General features: G+C 49.1%; 1 protein-coding gene across 1 annotated transcript in view; it reads right to left on the bottom strand.

Moving 5' to 3' along the window:
* Window positions 1-22,531, bottom strand: part of LOC137524662 (uromodulin-like) — a 115,120-nt gene extending 92,589 nt beyond the window's left edge. The window contains exon 1 of the mRNA XM_068244785.1: window positions 22,400-22,531. The gene's annotated coding sequence lies outside the window, so the exon portion shown is untranslated. The remainder of the gene's footprint in view (window positions 1-22,399) is intronic.
* Between the last annotated feature and the right edge of the window lie 378 nt (window positions 22,532-22,909).

Raw genomic sequence — 22,909 nt, 5'->3', positions numbered from 1 at the left:
ATCACAATCAAACTAGTACTTTAGCTATCAACAGAATCTAGCTAAGTGTAGGATTACAGCTCCAGCTGGTCCCGGCACACTTGCGGATCTGACTACGGATCTGGGTGCTCCCACATATGTGATCGCACGCCAGACAAAGAGCAAGTGAACAACCAGCAGTATATATACTCTAGGACCTTTCCAGGACCTCCCTAATTGCTGGTCCAATGGGAGCAGTGGAATTTGTCAGCTGACCCAGCTGGTCAGCCGACTCCCTTTTAACTGCTATTTAAACTCTGCCTCTGTGCTCGCGCGCGTGTAAGTCTGAATCTTGGTGGACTATCAGTCCCAGCCACACCAGTACTGTCATGCAATGTATCTAGTGCGGGGGCCGCCTCTGATGCGGATTCCGCCGTTACCAATGCGATTTCCGCCGTTACCAATGCGGATTCCGCCGCACTGCCTATGCGGCATGCGGCGTTTTTTCCGCGTTGTGACGCCATGCTGGACGCGGAAACAGCCGCCTCACCTCGAGAGACGGCGGCCTTTCCGCGTTTCCTTACAGTACCCCCCCCCCCCCCCCCCGAGGAGTGGACTCCGGACAACTCCCACCAGGTTTCTCGGGGTGTAAGGCATGAAACTCCCTCACCAACTCATCCGCATGCATACGGTTCCCAGGTACCCATTGCCTCTCTTCGATGCCATACCCTTTCCAATGTACGAGGTACTGTACCGAATTTTGTACTTTGCGAGAATCTAATATTTTTTCCACTTCATATTCGGGTTGGGTATCTACCAACACGGGAGGAGGAGGAGTAGGACCCACCTGGACTGCAGGTTTAAGAAGGGACACGTGGAAGGACTTTACCCCCCGCATGCTGGTGGGAAGGTCAATGGTATAAGTAACATTGTTAATTCTTTTTGTCACGGAAAATGGGCCCACAAACCTGGGACCCAGTTTGGTAGATGGTTGTTTCAGGGTCAAGTGACGTGTGGACACCCAAACTAGATCCCCTGGCTGAAACTTCCATTCCACGGACCGTCTCTTATCTGCTTGACCCTTCTGACACTGAAACGCCTTCTGCAAATTCCCCTTAACAATTCCCCAATTGTCCTTGAGTGACCTCTGCCAATCCTCCAGTGCAGGAAATGGAGACGAGATAACTGGAAAAGGAGAGAATTTGGGTGACCTCCCTGTTACAATCTGAAATGGGGAAAACCCAGACGAGGAATTCTTTAAATTATTTTGGGCGAATTCCGCGAAGGGCAAAAATTTCACCCAGTCACTTTGTGCCTCCGCAACGTAACATCTCAGGAATTGCTCCAGAGATTGGTTAATGCGTTCTGTCTGCCCATTCGTCTGTGGGTGGTAGCCTGACGAGAACGACAATTTCATGCCCATTTGGTGACAAAATGCCCTCCAGAATCCAGACACAAACTGGACTCCCCTATCAGACACAATGTCTTCCGGAATGCCATGCAGCCGGAAGACGTGAATGATAAACAATTCGGCCAATTCTTGAGCCGAGGGGAGTCCTTTCAGGGGCACAAAATGGGCCATCTTGCTAAACCGGTCGACTACCACCCAAATAACAGACATGCCTTCAGACCTGGGCAATTCCCCCACAAAATCCATGGACAGGTGGGTCCATGGCTCACTCGGGGTGGGCAAAGGCTGCAACCTTCCTACAGGTGCCAGCCGGGAGGGTTTACTCCTGGCACATACCGCACACTCCTTAACAAACTCCTTGCAATCTGTTGCCAAGGAAGGCCACCAAGCACACCTGGCAATCAGATCCTGCGTTCTGGCCGCTCCAGGATGACCAGCATTCTTGTGGGTGTGAAAGAGTTGCAGAACTTGTAACCGGAATGGCAGTGGGATAAACAAGACCCCTTCGGGTTTCCCCTCAGGAACATCTCGCTGAAAGGGACCCAAAACCTCTGTCCAATCCTCCCAAGTCTCTGTGGTGGCTAACACCAGTTTCTGCGGGATGATGGATTCAGGAGCGGGGGGCTGTGCTGTCTCAGGTTCAAAACACCTGGAGAGGGCGTCTGCTTTGACATTTTTGCTGCCTGGAGTGTACGTGATTATAAACCTGAATCTCGTAAAAAACAAGGACCACCGAGCCTGACGGGGACTCAGCCTCTTTGCCCCTTCGATGTATTCCAAGTTTTTGTGGTCGGTGTAGACAGTGATCGTGTGCTCTGCCCCCTCTAACCAGTGGCGCCACTCCTCAAATGCCAACTTAATGGCCAGAAGTTCCCGGTTGCCTATATCATAATTTTTTTCTGCAGGTGAAAACCTGCGGGAAAAATAAGCACATGGGTGTAATCTGCCCTGCAACCCAGACCGTTGAGACAGCACCGCCCCCACCCCAACCTCTGAGGCATCAACCTCCACAATAAAGGGAAAGGATGTGTCAACATGCCTCAATATTGGTGCTGAACAAAATAATGTTTTCAATAGAGCAAATGCCGCCACGGCTTCAGGAGACCAGTGGTTGGTATCCGCCCCTTTTTTCGTGAGACTGGTAAGGGGGGCCACTAACGTGGAGTATCCCTTAATGAACCTCCTGTAATAGTTCGCGAACCCCAAAAATCTCTGCAGGGCCTTCAACCCACTGGTTGTGGCCACTCCAACACGGCTGTGACCTTGGCAGGATCCATTGAGAGGCCCGAGGTGGAAATTACGTATCCCAGAAACGTGACCGTGGTCACTTCAAATATACACTTTTCTACCTTAGCGTAGAGCCTATTCTGTCTTAATTTGTTTAGGACAAATTTCACGTGGACCCTGTGTTCGGAGAGGTTATTGGAATAAATTAGTATATCATCGAGGTATACCAGTACGAATCTACCCAATACCTCCCGAAATACCTCATTGATTAGTTCCTGGAAGACGGCTGGCGCATTGCACAACCCGAAAGGCATCACTAAATACTGGTAATGCCCGTCGGGTGTGTTAAAGGCCGTCTTCCATTCATCACCCCTTCTAATGCGGATTAGGTTGTATGCCCCCCTCAGGTCTAACTTAGAAAATATCTTTGCAGTAGTGACCTGCGTGAATAAGTCGTCTATCAATGGTAACGGATAGCGATTCTTCACCGTGATTTTATTGAGACCCCGGTAATCGATACAAGGTCGAAGACCCCCGTCTTTCTTCTTAACGAAGAAGAAACCGGCCCCAGCAGGTGACCGAGAGGGCCGAATGAACCCCTTGGCTAAGTTGTCATGAATGTATTCCTGCATAGCCAACTTCTCGGGACCGGACAAGTTATACAGGTGACCCCTAGGGGGCATACAACCAGCACGGAGATCAATGGGGCAATCGAACGGCCGATGAGGAGGTAATTGATCAGCAGACTTGGGACAAAATACATCAGAAAAATCGGAATATACCTCGGGAACACCCTCCACGTAAATCTTGGTCTGACCCAATGTCACCTTCCCTAGACACTGTTGGTGACAATGATCGGACCACCTGGTTACCTGACCCGTAGCCCAGTCTATCTGTGGAGAGTGGGCTTGTAACCATGGCATGCCTAGGATAATAGTGGAGTTTGACATATGCAAAACGAAAAACTGAAGTTGTTCCCCATGCAGTACCCCTATCGTAACCTTCATCAGCGGAGTCTGGGACAGGGGACGATCCCGTTGCAGAGGGGAATCGTCTACTGCCGTGACCTGAATGGAGGGACTTACTGGAGTGAAAGGAATACCCAACTCCTGAGCAAATTCAAGGTTCATAAAATTGGCCGCTGAGCCAGAATCAATAAAAAGCCTCAGTGGCTACAGACTTATTATCCCATGTAATAGTACAGGGGAGAAGTAACTTCTTCTCTTTTTGGGGTGAGAATGATGTGCCTAGGGTGTCACCCCCCACTACTCCTAGGCAGACCCGTTTCCCGACTTGTTAGGGCAGTTTCGCACTCTATGCCCTGCTTCTGCACAATACAGGCACAGTTGTTCTGTTGTTCTCCGCCTACGTTCCACCTGGGTCAGTTTTGATCGACCAATTTGCATTGGTTCGGGTGGAGGTACGGCCGGAGAGGGTGATACAGGCGGAGATGCCGTTACTGAGGATGTAGCAAAAGGTGCCACATACGAGGTCACCCTGACCCGGTGACTGCCCCTAGTCTGCCTCTGATGGCGTAGTCGACGATCGACTCGGATGGCCGATGATATGGCCTCATCGACTGTCCTGGGCTCGGGTAAGGTTAACATCAAGTCAGAGACCTCCTCCGACAACCCAGACAGGAAATAATCCATCAGAGCAAAATTGTCAAATCTGGTGGTAACAGACCACCTACGAAATTCTGCCGCGTAATCCTCGACTGACCCTCTGCCTTGCCGCAAAAGTTTGAGCTTCCGCTCAGAAGTTGCCGCAAGGTCAGGGTCGTCGTATATCACGGCCAAAGCCTTAAAAAATTCCTCTACTGAGGTCAGAGCTGTGTCTGTGGGAGACAGGTTGTATGCCCAGGATTGGGAATCCCCAGTTAACAGTGTTTTAATAAAAATGACCCGTTGGGTCTCAGTCCCCGAGGATCGGGGTCTCAACTCAAAGTATGACAACACTCTACTCCTGAAATTCCGGAAGTCAGACTTGTGGCCGGAAAATTTATCAGGTACAGGCATACGTATGTCATCACTAGGAGGGGATCGCACTGAATCAACTGACATCTGGAGGGTTCGCACAGAGCCCGATAGGGAATCAATCAAAGCTTTGTGCTGGCCCAGTGCTTGATGAATGCTATCCACCGAAGTGGCAAGCACAGTCAGAAGATCAGCGCGTTCCATCTGTTTTATGGTCTGGCGTTCTGTAACGATCGGTGAAGCACAGAGAGGATCTGATTACCAGTGATCTGCAGAATCACTGGGAATACAGATGTATACCAGATTATACGTGATCTGCAGTATCACTGATAATCCAATATACTAACTAACCTCTGTTCACCTGAGTAGAGTGTAGTGTTAGGTGTAACAGTAACACTTAGAGGACTAGGCCTCAGTGCAGCAAGGAGTACTGCACAGATTCCTTCCGCAGACCTGAGCTCTCCAAGACGGGAGGAGTCAGACTGACAGTAGGAAGGACAGACTGGAAGTAACCTTCAGGAGGAAGGATTACTAACAGAGCGAGGAACCGCCTCTAACAGTAAGGTCGGTTCTCGAAGTCGGACAAGCCAGGTCGTACACACACCGACAGATAAAGTACAAGATCAGGAGGCAAAGGCGGAGTCAAAGTACAGGCAGGGTTCAGCAACGGGGTATCAGATATATCGGGGTACAAAATCAGGAGGCAGAAGCAGAGTCAAGGAACGAGCCGGGGTTCGGCAACAGAGTATCAGAAATATCGAGGTACAAGATCAGAGTTCAGAAGGGTAGTCAAGGCAGGCAAAAGTCATAACAGATAATCACAATCAAACTAGTACTTTAGCTATCAACAGAATCTAGCTAAGTGTAGGATTACAGCTCCAGCTGGTCCCGGCACACTTGCGGATCTGACTACGGATCTGGGTGCTCCCACATATGTGATCGCACGCCAGACAAAGAGCAAGTGAACAACCAGCAGTATATATACTCTAGGACCTTTCCAGGACCTCCCTAATTGCTGGTCCAATGGGAGCAGTGGAATTTGTCAGCTGACCCAGCTGGTCAGCCGACTCCCTTTTAACTGCTATTTAAACTCTGCCTCTGTGCTCGCGCGCGTGTAAGTCTGAATCTTGGTGGACTATCAGTCCCAGCCACACCAGTACTGTCATGCAATGTATCTAGTGCGGGGGCCGCCTCTGATGCGGATTCCGCCGTTACCAATGCGGATTCCGCCGCACTGCCTATGCGGCATGCGGCGTTTTTTCCGCGTTGTGACGCCATGCTGGACGCGGAAACAGACACCTCACCTCGAGAGACGGCGGCCTTTCCGCGTTTCCTTACAATTCCCCTTGAGTTTTTTTATACGCGGGTCCCTCAACAGGCTGGACAGCATGAAAGATGCCATGTGCACAAGGCTGGATCCAGACGTACTATCCATCTCCTCTTGCTCTTCCTCAGTGACGTCAGGTAAGTCCTCCTCCTCCCCCCAGCCATGAACAATACCACGGGAACGTTGAGCAGCACAAGCCCCCTGCGACGCCTGCTGCGGTTGTTCTTCTGCAACTGTCTCCTCCTCATCCTCCAAAGAAACACCTTCCTCATCATCCGAGTCTGACTTCTCTTCCCCACACGACTCTTCAGTCGCACCAGTAGAGTTGAACTGCCACTCAGTCAAGGAGGAGGATGACAGCGAAGAGGATGTAGCAGGAGGAGAGGAGGTGGCAGCAGGCATGCCTGCAAGCCATGGAGGTGTCACTAGGTCTGCTGCACAGCTACGTACTCCCTGCTTACCAGCGGTCACCAGGTTGACCCAATGAGCTGTGTAAGTAATGTACCGGCCCTGACCGTGCTTGGCAGATCAGGCATCCGTGGTCAGATGGACCCTTGACCCAACGCTGTGTGCCAGAGATGACACCACTTGCCTCTCAACTTCACGGTACAGTTTGGGTATCGCCTTTTTAGAGAAATTATTGCGGCCTGGTATCTTCCACTGCGGTGTCCCAATGGCCACAAATTTACGTAAGGCCTCAGAGTCCACCAGCTGGTATGGTAACAACTGGCAAGCTAACAGTTCCGCCAAGCCAGCTGTCAGACACCGGGCAAGGGGGTGACTGGCAGACATTGGCTTCTTCAGCTCAAAGATTTCCCTCACGGACACCTGACTGCTGCCGTGGGGAGAGGAGCAGGAAACGCTCAACTCAGACATGTGAGGTGGTGTAACTTGCTTAGCGCCTTCATCTTGTTGTAACAATAATGGCTGTGCATCGGTGATTTCCCCACCAAATAACTCCTGCGAATTGTCAAATGCAGCGGATGTGGTGCTTGTAGTAGCGCTGGTGGCTGCGGAAGATGAGGTGTTCTGTCTGAAATAGTCAACCACATCCTGGTTCAATACTTGGGAGTTGATGGACGTGCCTTCTTCTTAACACTGTACTTTGGTCCAGGGCTGCACAAAATCACATCAGCACAAACTCGCACAGACCTGCCTCTACCTCTGCCTCTACCTGTTTTGTCCGATTTGTCCATATCGGGGGGGATGAAGTGAAAGGTATGCACTGACTTGACTAATACAATGTGCAGTCACACAGGTGCAGTTAACAGGTATGCATGGAGTGGTATATCACACTGCATGCACTCACGTAGGTAGGTGGGTGCACTGAACACAACAGGTAGGTATATAATGCAGTGATAGGTATTACAAATGTGCACCTGTCACACACATGTACCGTGAACAGGTACAGTGACTGGTGGTATTAAATATAACACTGCATGCGCTCACGTAGGTAGGTGGGTGCACTGAAGTGAACAACAGGTAGGTATATGCAGTGATGGGTATTACAATGTGTACCTGTCACACACAGACAGGTAATGGACAGGCACAGTGACACTGCGTGAACTCACGTAGGTAGGTGGGTGCACTGTGAACAACAGGTAAGTATATGCAGTGATGGGTATTATAATGTGCACCTGTCACACACAGACAAGTACTGGACAGGCACATTGACACTGTGTGCAGTCACGTAGGTAGGTGGGTGCACTGTGAACAACAGGTAAGTATATGCAGTGATGGGTATTATAATGTGCACCTGTCACACACAGACAAGTACTGGACAGGCACATTGACACTGTGTGCAGTCACGTAGGTAGGTGGGTGCACTGAAGTGAACAACAGGTAGGTATATGCAGTGATGGGTATTACAATGTTCCCCTGTCACACACAGACATGTACCGGACAGGCACAGTGACAATGTGTGCGCTCATGTAAGTAGGTGGGTGCACTGTGAACAACAGGTAGGTATATGCAGTGATGGGTATTACAATGTGCACCTGTCACACACACAGGTAGTCACTGAATGTGCTGGGCCTGGCAGTTAGGGCTGAGCTCTCGGATTCTGAATTTCGAGTTTGCCATCGGAATTTGGCAGTTCCGAGTAAGCTCTCGAAACCCGAAAATTCGGCAATTCCGAGTACCAAATTCGCGTTTACATTAAAGTCAATAGTGCTAAATTCCATGGTTAATTGTAAAGCCCCCTTACATGCTATCATCACCAAATTTGGCATGTATGTTAAGCAGATGAGTAGGAACATGGTAAAAAAAAAAATTGTGAAAAGACCTTATAGTTTTTGAAAAAATCGATTTTAAAGTTTCATAGGAAAAATGTTTTTTAAACTGTGTAAAATGACACTGCTGCAGAACAGGTTACTGCAGTCCGAGTTCTGTATACATATTGTATACATTTCATGAAAACAGACAGCGTGGGGTCCCCCCTCCCAAGCCTCCTTAACCCCTTGTCCCCCATGCAGGCTTGGATAGCCATAATGCGGAGTCCCGGCCACGTGGGGCTTCGCACCCTGAGCTATACCAGCCCGCATGGTCCATGGTATGGGGGGGCTCTGGAGGAGAGGGGCGGCCAACCTCCCCCTCTCCCCCAGAGCCCTTGTCCAATCCATGGACAAGGGGCTCTTCCCCACCTCCGGTGCCCCAGGAGGAGGTGGGGGCCGCCGACGTTCTGGGGGGTTCATGGTGCCATCCGGGGTTCCCCTTTAACAAGCGGACCCCGGAAGCCGCCCTCTCCCCAGGAGAAATGAGTATAGGGGTACACGGTACCCCTTACCCATTTCAGCAGAGTTAAAAAAAGAAATAAAAACACAACAACGAAAACAGTCCTTTATTGTTCTAAATTAACCAGGGATACTTACCTTGGGATAATCTCACGCCAGTAACCTCAGGAGTGGTCCCACGCCAGTATCCTCTAAGGACATCTCACCACCCTCCCACACTGACGAACTCCCACCACTGAATGGTCACAGTCAGCCTCTGCATCTGTATAGCAGAGGCTGAGAACACGAAAATTTTGCCTTTAAAACAAGAAATTTCAGCAAACAGTGATGCAATCAAAATGGCCACTGGGAAATCCCTGATCGCTGGAGGCCACACTAGAGTGGCGAAACCAGTGATTTTTCACATAGATGGTGGGTCCAGGTGACCAGAGCAGGAGGTGCCCTAATCCCCTGGACCCACCCATTCATGTGAAATAACACGTATTCTGACACTCTGAGGTGGCCTCCGGGGAACGGGGATTCCCCAGCAGCCATTTGGTTTCTGACACTGTTTGCCGAAAATTCTTGTTTTAGCAAACAATTTTCGTGTTTCTAGCTTATGCAATACAGATTGCAGAGGCTGTCTACAGCCATTCATCCCCAGGAGTTCTGCAGGATCGGCAGGTGCGCGGGACCTCCTAACAGGATAGAGGGGGGCACAGCGCAGGAAGGTAGGAAAGTGGGCACAGAGCAGCGGGGAGGGGGGGAAGCCTCCCCTCCCTCACCTAGGGCCCCCCCTTGCGCACTCCCCCCCACCTCCAAATCACTTACAGAGAGAAGAGCTCTGTGTGCCGCTGCTGGTCTGGTCTCCTGCATTGCATTGTCCAATTACGCTCTCACAGGAAGTACTGCGAGAGCGTGATTGGACAGTGTCAGTGCAGAATACCAGACCAGCGGCACACAGAGCTATCGCTCTCGGTAAGCCGTTCCGCTGGCTGGCTGGAATTCTGGAGGTGGGGGGGAGTGCGCAAGGGGGGGCCCTAGGTGAGGGAGGGGAGGTTTCCCCCCCTCCCCGCTGCTCTGTGCCCACTTTCCCACTTTCCTGCGCTGTGCCCCCCTCTATCCTGTTAGGAGGTCCCGCGCACCTGCCGATCCTGCAGAACTCCTGGGGATGAATGGCTGTAGACAGCCTCTGCAATCTGTATTGCATAAGCTAGAAACACGAAAATTGTTTGCTAAAACAAGAATTTTCGGCAAACAGTGTCATAAACCAAATGGCTGCTGGGGAATCCCCATTCCCCGGAGGCCACCTCAGAGTGTCAGAATACGCGTTATTTCACATGAATGGGTGGGTCCAGGGGATTAGGGCACCTACTGCTCTGGTCACCTGGACCCACCATCGATGTGAAAAATCACTGGTTTCGCCACTCTAGTGTGGCCTCCAGCAATCGGGGATTTCCCAGTGGCCATTTTGATTGCATCACTGTTTGCCGAAATTTCTTGTTTTAAAGGCAAAATTTTTGTGTTCTCAGCCTCTGCTATACAGATGCAGAGGCTGACTGTGACCATTCAGTGGTGGGAGTTCGTCAGTGTGGGAGGGAGGTGAGATGTCCTAAGAGGATACTGGCGTGGGACCACTCCTGAGGTTACTGGCGTGAGATTATCCCAAGGTAAGTATCCCTGGTTAATTTAGAACAATAAAGGACTTTTTTTCGTTGTCGTGTTTTTATTTCTTTTTTTAACAACCGTACCGTGTACCCCTATACTCATTTCTCCTGGGGAGGGGGCGGCTTGCGGGGTCCGCTTTTTCAAGGGGAACCCCGGATGGCTCCATGAACCCCCCAGGACGTCGGCGGCCCCCACCTCCTCCTGGGGCACCGGAGGTGGGGAAGAGCCCCTTGTCCATGGATTGGACAAGGGCTCTGGGGGAGAGGGGGAGGTTGGCCGCCCCTCTCCTCCAGAGCCCCCCCATACCATGGACCATGCGGGCTGGTAAAGCTCAGGGTACGAAGCCCCACGTGGCCGGGACTCCGCATTCTGGCTATCCCAGCCTGCATGGGGGACAAGGGGTTAAGGAGGCTTGGGAGGGGGGACCCCACGCTGTCTGTTTTCATGAAATGTATACAATATGTATACAGAACTCGGAATGCAGTAACCTGTTCTGCAGCAGTGTTATTTTACACAGTTTAAAAAACATTTTTCTTATGAAATTTTGAAATCGATTTGCTCAAAAACTATAAGCTCTTTTCACAAAAAAATTTTTTTACTATGTTCCTACTCATCTGCTTAACATACATGCCAAATTTGGTCATGATAGCATGTACGGGGGCTTTACAATTAACCGCAGAAGTTAACACTATTTAATTCAATAGAAATGCACTCGGAACACGAAAATTCGGAACACGAAACTCGGTTTTTGCATGCGGTACACGAAATTTCGACGAAATCGGAATTCAGCTGTTCCGATCAGCCCTACTGGCAGTGGCACACACAGTAGGAGTTACCAAGGCTGTCTATGCAACACAAGTGTCTGTGGGACACACACACACACACACACACACACACACACACAAAGTAGATCACAAGTACAAGATTAGCTCTCAAAAGAGCTGTTGAGGGGTGCTTTTTTAGCAATAAGAATCAGCAAGCAGCAAGCTAAGAATCCTACAAGAGCCTAACTAAGCTTTCCATATAGATCTCTGCACAGCAGCTCTCCCTTCTCTAATTACTGCAAGCACACGAGTGAGTCCAATGCCTGATGCTGCCTGCCTTTTATAAGGGGGGTGGGGCTCCAGGAGGGAGTGTAGCCTGATTGGCTACAATGTGCCTGCTGACTGTGATGTAGAGGGTCAAAGTTGACCATAATGATGCACTATGGGGCAAATCAAACTTCCAGAAAAGTTTGCGGTTTTCCACGAACGCGAACCACGGAAGTTCGCCGGGAAACATTCACCGGCGAACCATTCGGGCCATCTCTACTGACAACTGGGGCCATGCAGGGTCAACTTAAAGGATACAAGAGCTGACTAAAATAATAGCAGATTTACTTACCTGGGGCTTCCTCCAGCCCCTAGAATCTTTGATCTGGGGTTCTTTGATCTGTTTTATTCATTTACAGTTTATTCTATTATAAGATATGATAGTTATAGTCTGTTATTTTATGAGATCACTGATTATATGTTTATTTAAAAAATCTGCAATGGGGGTAGAGTACGAATTAAACATTCCGATCCCCCACTCCCCCACTTTTGCATCTCTGGGACAGCACGTGCTTTCCTAGTGGACTGGATCCCTTGGCTTTCCATTGGTGGTCTTCCCATAACCTGAATACATTGCAAGATCTTGTGGTTGATGGTAAGATCCCCACACTTCTTCAGTTATGTTCAACTTTCCAGATCCCTGAAAAAAGAGAGCTATTGGGCATTACAAATCTACCACTTTATTAAGTAATTAACACCTCGTCCAATGGAAGTTTGTTCTACTTGGTTTGAGTTAATGTGCCCATGACCTATTATGTAAAGGACTAATCTCTACACTCTACTTGGACCAAAACCGCCCCCCCGCTCCCCCCCCCCCCTCCGACTCCAAGCTCCCCTATATTTCCAAATGGGAATCTGACTTGAGCTCAGAACTTGATCAGGATAACTGGGTAGCGGTCTTAGAAACACTGGCCAAAGGGAGCCTTTATAGTACCCACATAGAAGTGTCTTTTTGACTCCTCTACCGTACCTAGCTCCAGGGCCGGGCCGAGGCAGAGGCTGGAGAGGCTCCAGCCTCAGGGCGCAGTGTAGGAGGGGGCGCACAATTCATTCAGCTGTCATTCCCAATTGTGTTTGAAGCAGAAAGAAATAAGAAAAGGGGATACAGGACAGTGACTGCAAGCCAGATAACTAGAGATTAAGGTGTTGGGGAGGTTTGGGGCCCTGGGGCACATATTAGTCTAATAGCAGTCAGTGTGTGATGGCTGGGGTGGGAGGGATAGAGGGGCGCACTTTGCTGTCTCAGCCTTGGGTGCTGAAGGACCTTGTCCCGCCTCTGCCTAGCTCACTCATTATAGATTGCACGCCATTGATAGCTCTGTGTCTGACCACTGCTTCAGGGGATGCAGTAGCCGGGCTCTTTGGTCCACATATGGTGGTCGTGCCACAAAATTTCTAGCTTTTGGAATAAGATTATTCAACTCATCTCATGAACCCTCCAAAAACCTATACCCAAAGATTCTTGGTTGATTTTAGTATCAAGTTATCAAAAAACAAACAAAAAAAACCCATACTTTTGTACTTGCATTAAAGAGGAACTGCAGTGAAAATAATGTAATGAAAGAAGTGTTTAATTTTTAAAATAATTATGTATAAATGATTTAGTGACTGTTAGCCCATTATAAAATCTTTCCTCTCCCTGATTTACATTCTGAAATGTATCACATGGTGACATCTTTATTGCTGGCAGGTGATGTCTATGGAAGGAGATGCTGTTTTTTTGGAAGTTGGAAACAGCTGTTATTTCCCACAATGCAACAAGGCTCCCACAGTGTGATGTCAGTAACTCGGTGCTGCCATCACACTGTGGGAGGGGTTTCACTACATTGTTAGCCATACAGAGCCCTCTGATGATCCATTTGAGAAAATGTAAAGATTTCTTGTGGGAAAGGGGGAGTCAGCTACAGATTGGGATGAAGTTCAATCCTTGTTTACAGTTCCTCTTTAAACACTACACGACTGCTCCATGCCGATTGGTGTGAACACCACGGCAGCCCCAGGACCACTCCACGCCGATTGGCGTGAATGGCTGCAGGCGGGATTGCAAGGGAACGCACGCACGCTGATGCGCGCACACCTCCGCTGGAGTGACGGAGCTCCGCTCCACCATCAGCCTTCCATCGGCGATCTCTGCTCGGAGACTGTTAGACTGTGAAACCGTCGTCTAATAGGACTGTACAGCGCTGCGATCTAAGGCAGTGCTGTACTGGGGACAGCCGTGGGACACAGCTGTCCCTGTGGTAGGCTCAGAGGTGATCTGCTGTCTTAGGCTGAAGCGTATGACAGTGGATCACAGTGATTGGCTGGCAAGGGGAGGGAGGGAGGGGGAAAATAAAAAAGACCACATTTATTTAAAAATTATGCAAAAAATTATTTACAAAAAAAATAAACAACCTGGGAGCGATGAGACTCCACCAACAGAGAGCTCTGTTGGTGGGCAGAAAGGGGGGGGGGGAGAGAATCACTTGTGTGCTGAGTTGTGCAGCCCTGTAGCGAGGCCTTAAAGCTGCAGTGCCCTTGTGATGATTTGCTCAGCTGCCTGTGCAGGCAGCCAGCCTTTTGACCATTGTGTAGGTTTGCATGCTGCAGTACTCTGGAAAGAACAGCTTCTGTCAGTTTTGCAGCTTGTGCTTGCAGAGGAATTTGCATATGTTGTCATGCAAATTGCCTGGCCACAGTCATTGGAGGCGTGTACTATAAGTACTATGTCTTTCCCACAATGCTTCGCTGTTCATAAGGATTTCGTCCTATGTAACACTCCTGGTGGGGTGTCAGCCTTGCTCTCTGTTTGAACATCAGCTTAGAGTAATTCCTAAGTCTGCGCTAGGCAGATTTCCCTAGTGCTGTTAGGATTGTATTATCTGTATTGCCTGTTCTGTCTTGTCTTGCCTGTTTGCCATTGTCCTGTCCCTATGGTGGTTGACAGGAAATGGTTCTGATCTATGTTCTTGGAGTATAGCTGGTGCAGCGGTTGCTACCAGCTATCTCTTCTGTTCTGTCTTCTGGGATCGCGCTAGCTACTTTGTGCTAGCGCTGGGGATCCTTCTGTTCTGTCTCCTGGGATCGCGCTAGCTACTTTGTGCGAGCGCTGGGGATCCTTCTGTTCTGTCTTGTCGGTCGCGATTGCGCTGTCACCAGCGGCGGTTGATAGCGAATCGTTCTGTCTTGCTGAGATCGCACTAGCCGCTAGCGTTAGCGGCTGTGGATCTTTCTGATCTGTGTTCCTGCTTGGATCACACTTGCTCTGGCGGAAGAGCGGTGGATCCTTCCTGCCTAGTTCTTGTTTTTCGTGTGTCTGTCTTGTCCGCTGCGCTTGCTACAGGCTCGGTGAGGTAACCGTTAAGCAAGCGCTCGCGTCCCCTGTTTCATGTTTGTCTGTTTATGGTTAGTTAGGCGTGCTTGTCTCTATTGTGCTTATCACGTGGAGATCGCGCATAACCGCGTGCACTGTTGCGAATGAGTGCGGTGTTCGCGGTTAGCTAGCGGTTGTTATTTTCCGTATCTCCTTATTGTATTTGCTGTGCCTTTGCTACCCTCGTATTCTCTTCTGTTCTGCCTTGTGTCTTGTCTGGCGATCGCACCTCTCGCGATCGCGTTCCTATTTCATATCTGCTGTTGTGTGTGTGCGGTTGCGGGGTGGCGACTGGATTGGCACACACACATACAACCTGTCCCTTTGCTCATTCTCATTCGCAATCGCCTCTCTTGCGATTGCGTTCTGCGTTTTGTACAATTCCTGTCTGGCATTTGTGGTGGTACAGAGGATTGGTTCCTCTGCACTCCCCAGCGCCATCTGCCGACAGGAATTTTCCCTCTACGGGTGCGTAGCACCTTTTGCTGGGTTCCTGCAAATTATACGCTTGTGGAGGATTTCCGCCGTGTCAGCGCACACGTTGTGCGCTGATCACGGGGAAAGTTCCACAATCGTTACAGTATGAACAGCCCAACCCAAAACCCCAGTGTAGACGGAAATTCCGATTTGTACGATTTTGTCGAGTTTGGGTCCTGTGTCTTTAAGAGCTTTAAAAGGCTTAATTCAGAGACCAAGGCGGAATTTCTTTCTGAATGTGTGAGGTTTTGCCTGAATTCCACCTTTCAGATTTCTGATCCGTCCACGTCGGCTCTTCTGTTTGCCTATGTGCTCTTAAAAGACGATTTGTTCACCTGGGCATATAATCTGTTAAAAATCAATTCTTGGAATGGTAATCTGTATCAGTTGCTTGCAGAGATATTCTCTCACTGGTTTAACCACCCTGGTGGTATTGACGAGCTCAGCTCGTCCAGGAAAAACTTGCTGAAAGCGGTATTGACGAGCTGAGCTCGTCAATACTGCCAGGGAGATTTCTTGTTTCTCTGCCCCGCCGGCTGCACTTTTCCCTCATCAGAGGGATTCCCCAGGATGGCTGGATGCCTGTCAGCACGCTGTGGGTAGCGATCTGTGCTACCCACAGCGTGCAGAACTAGCATCCAGCCACCCTGGGGAATCCCTGTGCAGCCATCGGAGCAGAGAATGTGCTCAGCAGCATGCGGGATTCCCCTTCTGTGCTGCGGGTGGCTGGTGCAGGGATCCCCCCTGTGGGGGTGGTCCCCTGCTGTGCTGCGGGTGGCTGGTGCGGGGATCCCCTCTGTGCGGGGGGAGGGTGTCCCCTTCTGTGCTGGCTGGTAGTGGCCGGTACCGGCGGGGATCCTCTCTGTGGGGAGGGGGGGGGGCATCCCCGTAATTTGCGTGCGGGTGACCCTGTAGTGTGTGTGGGGGGGGGGCGGGTATCCCCCCTATGGGGCGAGTCTTGGCCGGTCGGGGACACCCCCTTCTGTGCGGGGGGGGGGGAGGTGGGTGTCCCCTTCTATGAGAGCTGTGGGTGGCCTTTCCCTCCTCCCTCTCTGTCCCCCGTGCCCTCCTCACCCCCGATCCTGTGTCCCCCCCATCCCGTGTCTCCCCCCTGTCAGTCAAAAGCCCTGCTTTACTCACCTGAGGGCTTTCTCCTGCGCTGGCCGAGATGCACACCCTCCATCTCCATCGCCGAAGTCCCGGTCTCTGTAATTACAGTACGCGGCTTGGTGACGTCACCAAGCCGCGTACAGTAATTACAGAGAACACGAGACTTCGCGATGGAGGAGGAAGTGCGCCGCTTCCGCCGCAGGAGCAAGCCCTCAGGTGAGTAGATCAGGGCTTCTGACGGGGGAGACACGGGATTGGGGGGGGGGGGGGGGCACGGGGGATCGGAAGGGATGGGGGGAAGAGGAGGGAGAGGCCACCCACAGCCCTCATAGATGGGGACACCCACCTCCCCCCACAACAGAAGGGGGTGTCCCCGACAGACCATGACTAGCCCCCATAGAAGGGGATATCCCCCACACACACAGAAGGGCCACCCAGCCACCTGCACGCACAGTATGGGGATCCCCCCCCCCCCCACAGAGGGGATCCCCACCGGCCACTACCAGCCAGCACAGAAGGGGAGCCCCCCCACAGAAGGGACACCCGGCCAGAGTCAGGGGGCAATGGGGGGGGTGGGGGGGCAGAGGCACCCGCAAACCTGGCTCCCTATACATATGACTCCCTACACCTGGCTGCACATCTGTCTACTATACACCTGGCTGCACATCTGTCTCCTATACACCTGGCAAACATCTGTCTCCTATACACCTGGCAAACATCTGTCTCCTATACACCTGGCAAACATCTTGCTCCCTATATACCTGGCAAAACATCTGGCTAAACTATTCCTGGCTAATACATCTGGCTAACTACACCTGGCTGCACATCTGGCTAACTATACATCTGGCTAACTATACCTGGCTATACATCTGGGTCTTATACTCACCATTGGCATGCTGATCCCTCGTCGCGTACCTCTGATAGCTTCCCCGGTGCCTTCTTCCATGTCCCTTGGCGGATTTTGCTTCTCCCTTGGAGATCACATGTCCCCCGTCGATCGGCGTTGATGGAACCAGTGTCACACAGCATCATCAAAATCTCGCAGCAAACACTTTTTTTTTTAAATTTAATTCAATACAATAACCTGTATTGAATTCAATACAAAAAAAAAAGATTGCAAAAAAAAAAATTGGTTGAAAATTATGGGAAATTAATTGAACCACTTTTTGCACGGAAATCCTGGGGAAATAGAACGCCAGGGTGGCTACACTGCCTGGCTTACCACCTGCTCTGATTGAGTGTGTAGCTGCTGATAAGTCAGCTGATCTTTCCCTTCCATGCAAAACTTTTCAGTATGACAATCAGTTCAATGTGTCTGTTGCCACTTCAGGTTTTAAACAGCAGACATGCAAAGTGGCGAAAAAGAGAAAAACTAAAAGACGCAAGCATCGGAATAAAACACTTCCTATTGATGTTTGTAATGATGTTTTTCCGTCTCCGGCTTTTTTGCCCCAATCCAAAGCTTATGTGGATCCTGCTATAGGTAGGATCGCACACTACATTAAAGCAGTTAAAAAATCTGTTCTTTTTCCTGAACTCCAACCCTATGGAGATTATCTGGATACTGGCCTGTTTGAACCCCCATTTGCTTCCTGGGATGTTGGGGCCTTGCTGGAGGAATTCGATTTTGATTGGAAAGCCTTTTGCGATTTTTACATCGCAAAAAGCGAAGATGTCTTGAATGCTTGTCTTGACTCTATGTACCTTCTGATTGATTCCGATGAATGTGACAAGGATGATGTGGATCTGGTGATCTATGTATGGCAAACGATTTTGGACGAGTTGCACACACACCAACTAATTGATTCCAATAAAGAGACATCGTTGTCGGATGATTGTTCCTGCCTTTCTGGGGTAAAGCATGTAAGTCTTGACTTTGTGCAATCTGAAATAAATGAGTGTGCCGCTGTGGTTGATTCCTGTGCGAATCCTGAAGGATTCGCTCCTGACAGTGTGCAGTTTGAATCTGTGCGATCTGATGCCTGTTTCTCCGATGTTCCTGCAGATTGTGATCGGCATGAGTCTGCCGGTTTCCTCAAGGATGTGTGGGATCCTTTGTCATTTAGAATCAGATCTTTGAGATCTTCCGTCTGTGACCCTGCTATGGGGAAAAGTTCTCGACTATGCAGCGTCAAAAGTAAATTTAATATGCCTAATAAAGTTTGTCCTGTTGATGTCACTATTTCTTCTGCATATGAGTCTCTGTCTCACCCTGTTCACACCTGTAAGGGCCCGTTGCCTGGGGACAGTTGCTCCAACGTTTCGGTCCTAGATGCCTGGCAGTCTGCTCCGCAGATCGCGGAGGTTTGCGCTATAGAAGCCTCAGTTTCACAACCTAAAGTGAATTTTGATTCGCAGGTTTTGCGTTCTGATTCCTCGGATTCGACATTGTTAGCCGAATCTAAGAGTGAGACAGCGCTTCGGTTTTGCGAATCTGATGCTGAACCCTCTTTGCCTTATTCAGAGACGCTTTCTCTGAACCTGCCCTGTACCATGAATAACAATATGATGTCCAATCACACTGACATTTGTGAGTCCCTTTCTTGCTCTGAGGGAAGTTTTGACTCTCCACCCTGTACTCTGGATGAGTCAACATTGCCTTGTACAATATCTCCTGCCCTGCCCCTAGAGTCTCGTCTAGGTATTGCAACCATTGTTACCTGTTTCTCTGCTATTTTGGAATTGCAGTCTGGTTTGACTGCTATGGAGGAATTTCCCTGCAGTGAAACGATACTCAGAAAGCCAGAGTTAGTTTCACTAGATATTTCTGTGTATCCCTGTCCTGATGATGAAATTCAGTCTCAGTTTATGGTGGAACCTTCCCTGGGACATCTGCCCGGTTCACAAAATAAAGTTCAAGCCTTGCCCTGTAACATGGATAGTTCAGAATCCTTCCTAGAAAACTTGAAAAATGATGTTCCTGAGGTCTTGTTTGATGTTCTGGAGGTCTCCGAGTTCCTCCCAAAGGGTGCAGAACTTGTAGGAGATGTCTCCTGTCCCCCAAGTCTTTCTGAGGTGTTGCCCTCTTCCGTAGGCATTGCTGCCTTGCTGGCTACCTTTTCAGCTCTGGTGGAGCTTCAGTCATGTGTAGTCAATGATGATATTACAGTCACAGAAATTTCCGAATTTGAATCCGAGTCTTCTTTTGAAAGTCCAGTGCTTGAGACCATTGCTCGTGATGATTCTCTGCCCAGTTCTGGTTTTGGTTTCCTCGTGCTGGACTCTGAGGTTGGCAGTTCCCCGACTTGTCCTGAGGTTTCTCCTGTGCTGGTGTACCCCAGTGTGCTCTGTGACCCAGAAAGCCCAAGTGTGCCTCGGTTACCAGCATACTCAGATGCTTCCTCGGTGGAGACATGCTCTGATTTAGCCTGCCTGCTTGCATGCCCAGAAGTGGTCCCTGAAAGTCTTGATCTTGATGGGTGTCCTCGTAATTCTGAATCTAGAATTGTCATTGGTTCCATGGGGGTTCTTGGTAATTCTCCATGTGAGCCTGGTGATTGTTCTGCCCTCTTGGGATCTCTGTGGAGCTTCAAAAGGTTCTGGGAGATTCCGGGAGAAATTTTGCTTGGTCCCCTGGATAAGATCAACGGTGGCTTTTGTGTTGTAAGGGACACTTCGAACAGGTATTGTGGCAGGTTTGGTATTTTCGGACGCTCCTTGGAAGGTGGTGGGTATTGTCTGGAGGGTGTCGATGGCTTCTTCTCTGGCGGTCACAGTCCTGATGGGTGTTATACTGAGACTGGTAGTACTGATGGGCATGTTTCGGTGGCTTCTGTTTCCGATGAGGTCGGTTTCGGGTGGACTGACTCTGGAATTGGACCTTGTCGGGCTGCCCCGACCTTCATGAGTCTTCAGTTTGAGTCTGTTGCTAATAGCAGTTTTGAGGGTCGTCTGGAATTCGACCCTGGAGGGGGGGGTACTGTGATGATTTGCTCAGCTGCCTGTGCAGGCAGACAGCCTTTTGACCATTGTGTAGGTTTGCATGCTGCAGTACTCTGGAAAGAACAGCTTCTGTCAGTTTTGCAGCTTGTGCTTGCAGAGGAATTTGCATATGTTGTCATGCAAATTGCCTGGCCACAGTCATTGGAGGCGTGTACTATAAGTACTATGTCTTTCCCACAATGCTTCGCTGTTCATAAGGATTTCGTCCTATGTAACACTCCTGGTGGGGTGTCAGCCTTGCTCTCTGTTTGAACATCAGCTTAGAGTAATTCCTAAGTCTGCGCTAGGCAGATTTCCCTAGTGCTGTTAGGATTGTATTATCTGTATTGCCTGTTCTGTCTTGTCTTGCCTGTTTGCCATTGTCCTGTCCCTATGGTGGTTGACAGAAAATGGTTCTGATCTATGTTCTTGGAGTATAGCTGGTGCAGCGGTTGCTACCAGCTATCTCTTCTGTTCTGTCTTCTGGGATCGCGCTAGCTACTTTGTGCTAGCGCTGGGGATCCTTCTGTTCTGTCTCCTGGGATCGCGCTAGCTACTTTGTGCGAGCGCTGGGGATCCTTCTGTTCTGTCTTGTCGGTCGCGATTGCGCTGTCACCAGCGGCGGTTGATAGCGAATCGTTCTGTCTTGCTGAGATCGCACTAGCCGCTAGCGTTAGCGGCTGTGGATCTTTCTGATCTGTGTTCCTGCTTGGATCACACTTGCTCTGGCGGAAGAGCGGTGGATCCTTCCTGCCTAGTTCTTGTTTTTCGTGTGTCTGTCTTGTCCGCTGCGCTTGCTACAGGCTCGGTGAGGTAACCGTTAAGCAAGCGCTCGCGTCCCCTGTTTCATGTTTGTCTGTTTATGGTTAGTTAGGCGTGCTTGTCTCTATTGTGCTTATCACGTGGAGATCGCGCATAACCGCGTGCACTGTTGCGAATGAGTGCGGTGTTCGCGGTTAGCTAGCGGTTGTTATTTTCCGTATCTCCTTATTGTATTTGCTGTGCCTTTGCTACCCTCGTATTCTCTTCTGTTCTGCCTTGTGTCTTGTCTGGCGATCGCACCTCTCGCGATCGCGTTCCTATTTCATATCTGCTGTTGTGTGTGTGCGGTTGCGGGGTGGCGACTGGATTGGCACACACACATACAACCTGTCCCTTTGCTCATTCTCATTCGCAATCGCCTCTCTTGCGATTGCGTTCTGCGTTTTGTACAATTCCTGTCTGGCATTTGTGGAGGTACAGAGGATTGGTTCCTCTGCACTCCCCAGCGCCATCTGCCGACAGGAATTTTCCCTCTACGGGTGCGTAGCACCTTTTGCTGGGTTCCTGCAAATTATACGCTTGTGGAGGATTTCCGCCGTGTCAGCGCACACGTTGTGCGCTGATCACGGGGAAAGTTCCACAATCGTTACAGCCCTATTTAATAAAAAATGGCCTGGTCACTAGGGGGGTTTAACACCGCGGTCCTTAAAGAGACACTGAAGCGGAAAAAAATATATGATATAATGAATTGGTTGTGTACTATGAATAATTACTAGAAGATTAGCAGCAAAGAAAATATTCTCATATTTTTATTTTCAGGTATATAGTGTTTTTCTAACATTGCAGCATTCTCTAATATGTGCAGATTACACAACACTCAGCATTCAAAATGATTCTTTCAGAGCAGTCTGTGAACTAATGACCTCTCCTCTGGCAGAGAAAAAGTAATTAGTTCAGGAACAGTTGAGATAATAAAAGTCAGAAAACAGCCCTCTCCACGACTTTGAAAGTCGTAGAGATGAATGGCTTTTTTGCCTAGAGATAACAACTGGAGTTTCTTAACTCTTCCTGTACTGGAAACAATTAGACTGATGTATCTGATCTTAATGTTAAATTTCATAGCTGTACTACACATACAAATCATAATATCATAATTTTTTTTCCACTTCAGTGTCTCTTTAAGTGGTTAAGCTTTCCTTATACCTTCTGCTTACATGTAGTAAAATGCTATAAACTAATAACCAAAATAAAAAATACAAAAGGATTTACAAGCAGCATCAAATGTGACCTAGTAAGGTTGTCTCTGGAACAATTGCAAGTCCTGTCTTGATAAAAATATATTGGTAACGTGACAGAGCTATTGCCTAAACTATTATGACATGATGGAAAAAAATATAATTTTTTGTACCTGATGTTGCTGTACATAATTTTCCTCCACTGGTTAGAACTGATGAATTTTCTGTAAAGTTATAAAGAGTTGACAAATCAGCAGATATACAACTACATAAAACAAACAAATATTAAAACACGTGTGGCTAACAATATATAACACATACAGGGCCATATGCAATTCACTGTTTCTCATGAGTTTTCTCCTAGGTGATATTTTTAAATTTGTCAATAAAATGCCCTTCAAGCCACCAGCAAGCAAGAAAATACTCAAAATAATTTTGATAGTACCTTTTCATTTACTTTTGGTAGATTTTTAGTTGAAAAGTGCTGGGAAGTTATTTTAAATAGAAGATGAAAAATTATCTCCAAGGAGAAAACTCAGGTGAAAAGGTGAATTGCATATGGCCCACAGTGTTGAAAAGGTTAGATGAGATTGCATAAGATTATAGAGCATTCGCAGTTACCCTGGTTGCCTTCTATGAACATGCATGTAGTTCAAACTGAACCATGTAAATTGTTATACTGT

The sequence above is a fragment of the Hyperolius riggenbachi genome, chromosome 7, assembly GCF_040937935.1.
Source record: "Hyperolius riggenbachi isolate aHypRig1 chromosome 7, aHypRig1.pri, whole genome shotgun sequence".
Classification (NCBI taxonomy): domain Eukaryota; kingdom Metazoa; phylum Chordata; class Amphibia; order Anura; family Hyperoliidae; genus Hyperolius; species Hyperolius riggenbachi.
The sequence above is the reverse complement of the archived record's forward strand: the minus strand, read 5'-3'. Positions and strand labels throughout refer to the sequence as shown.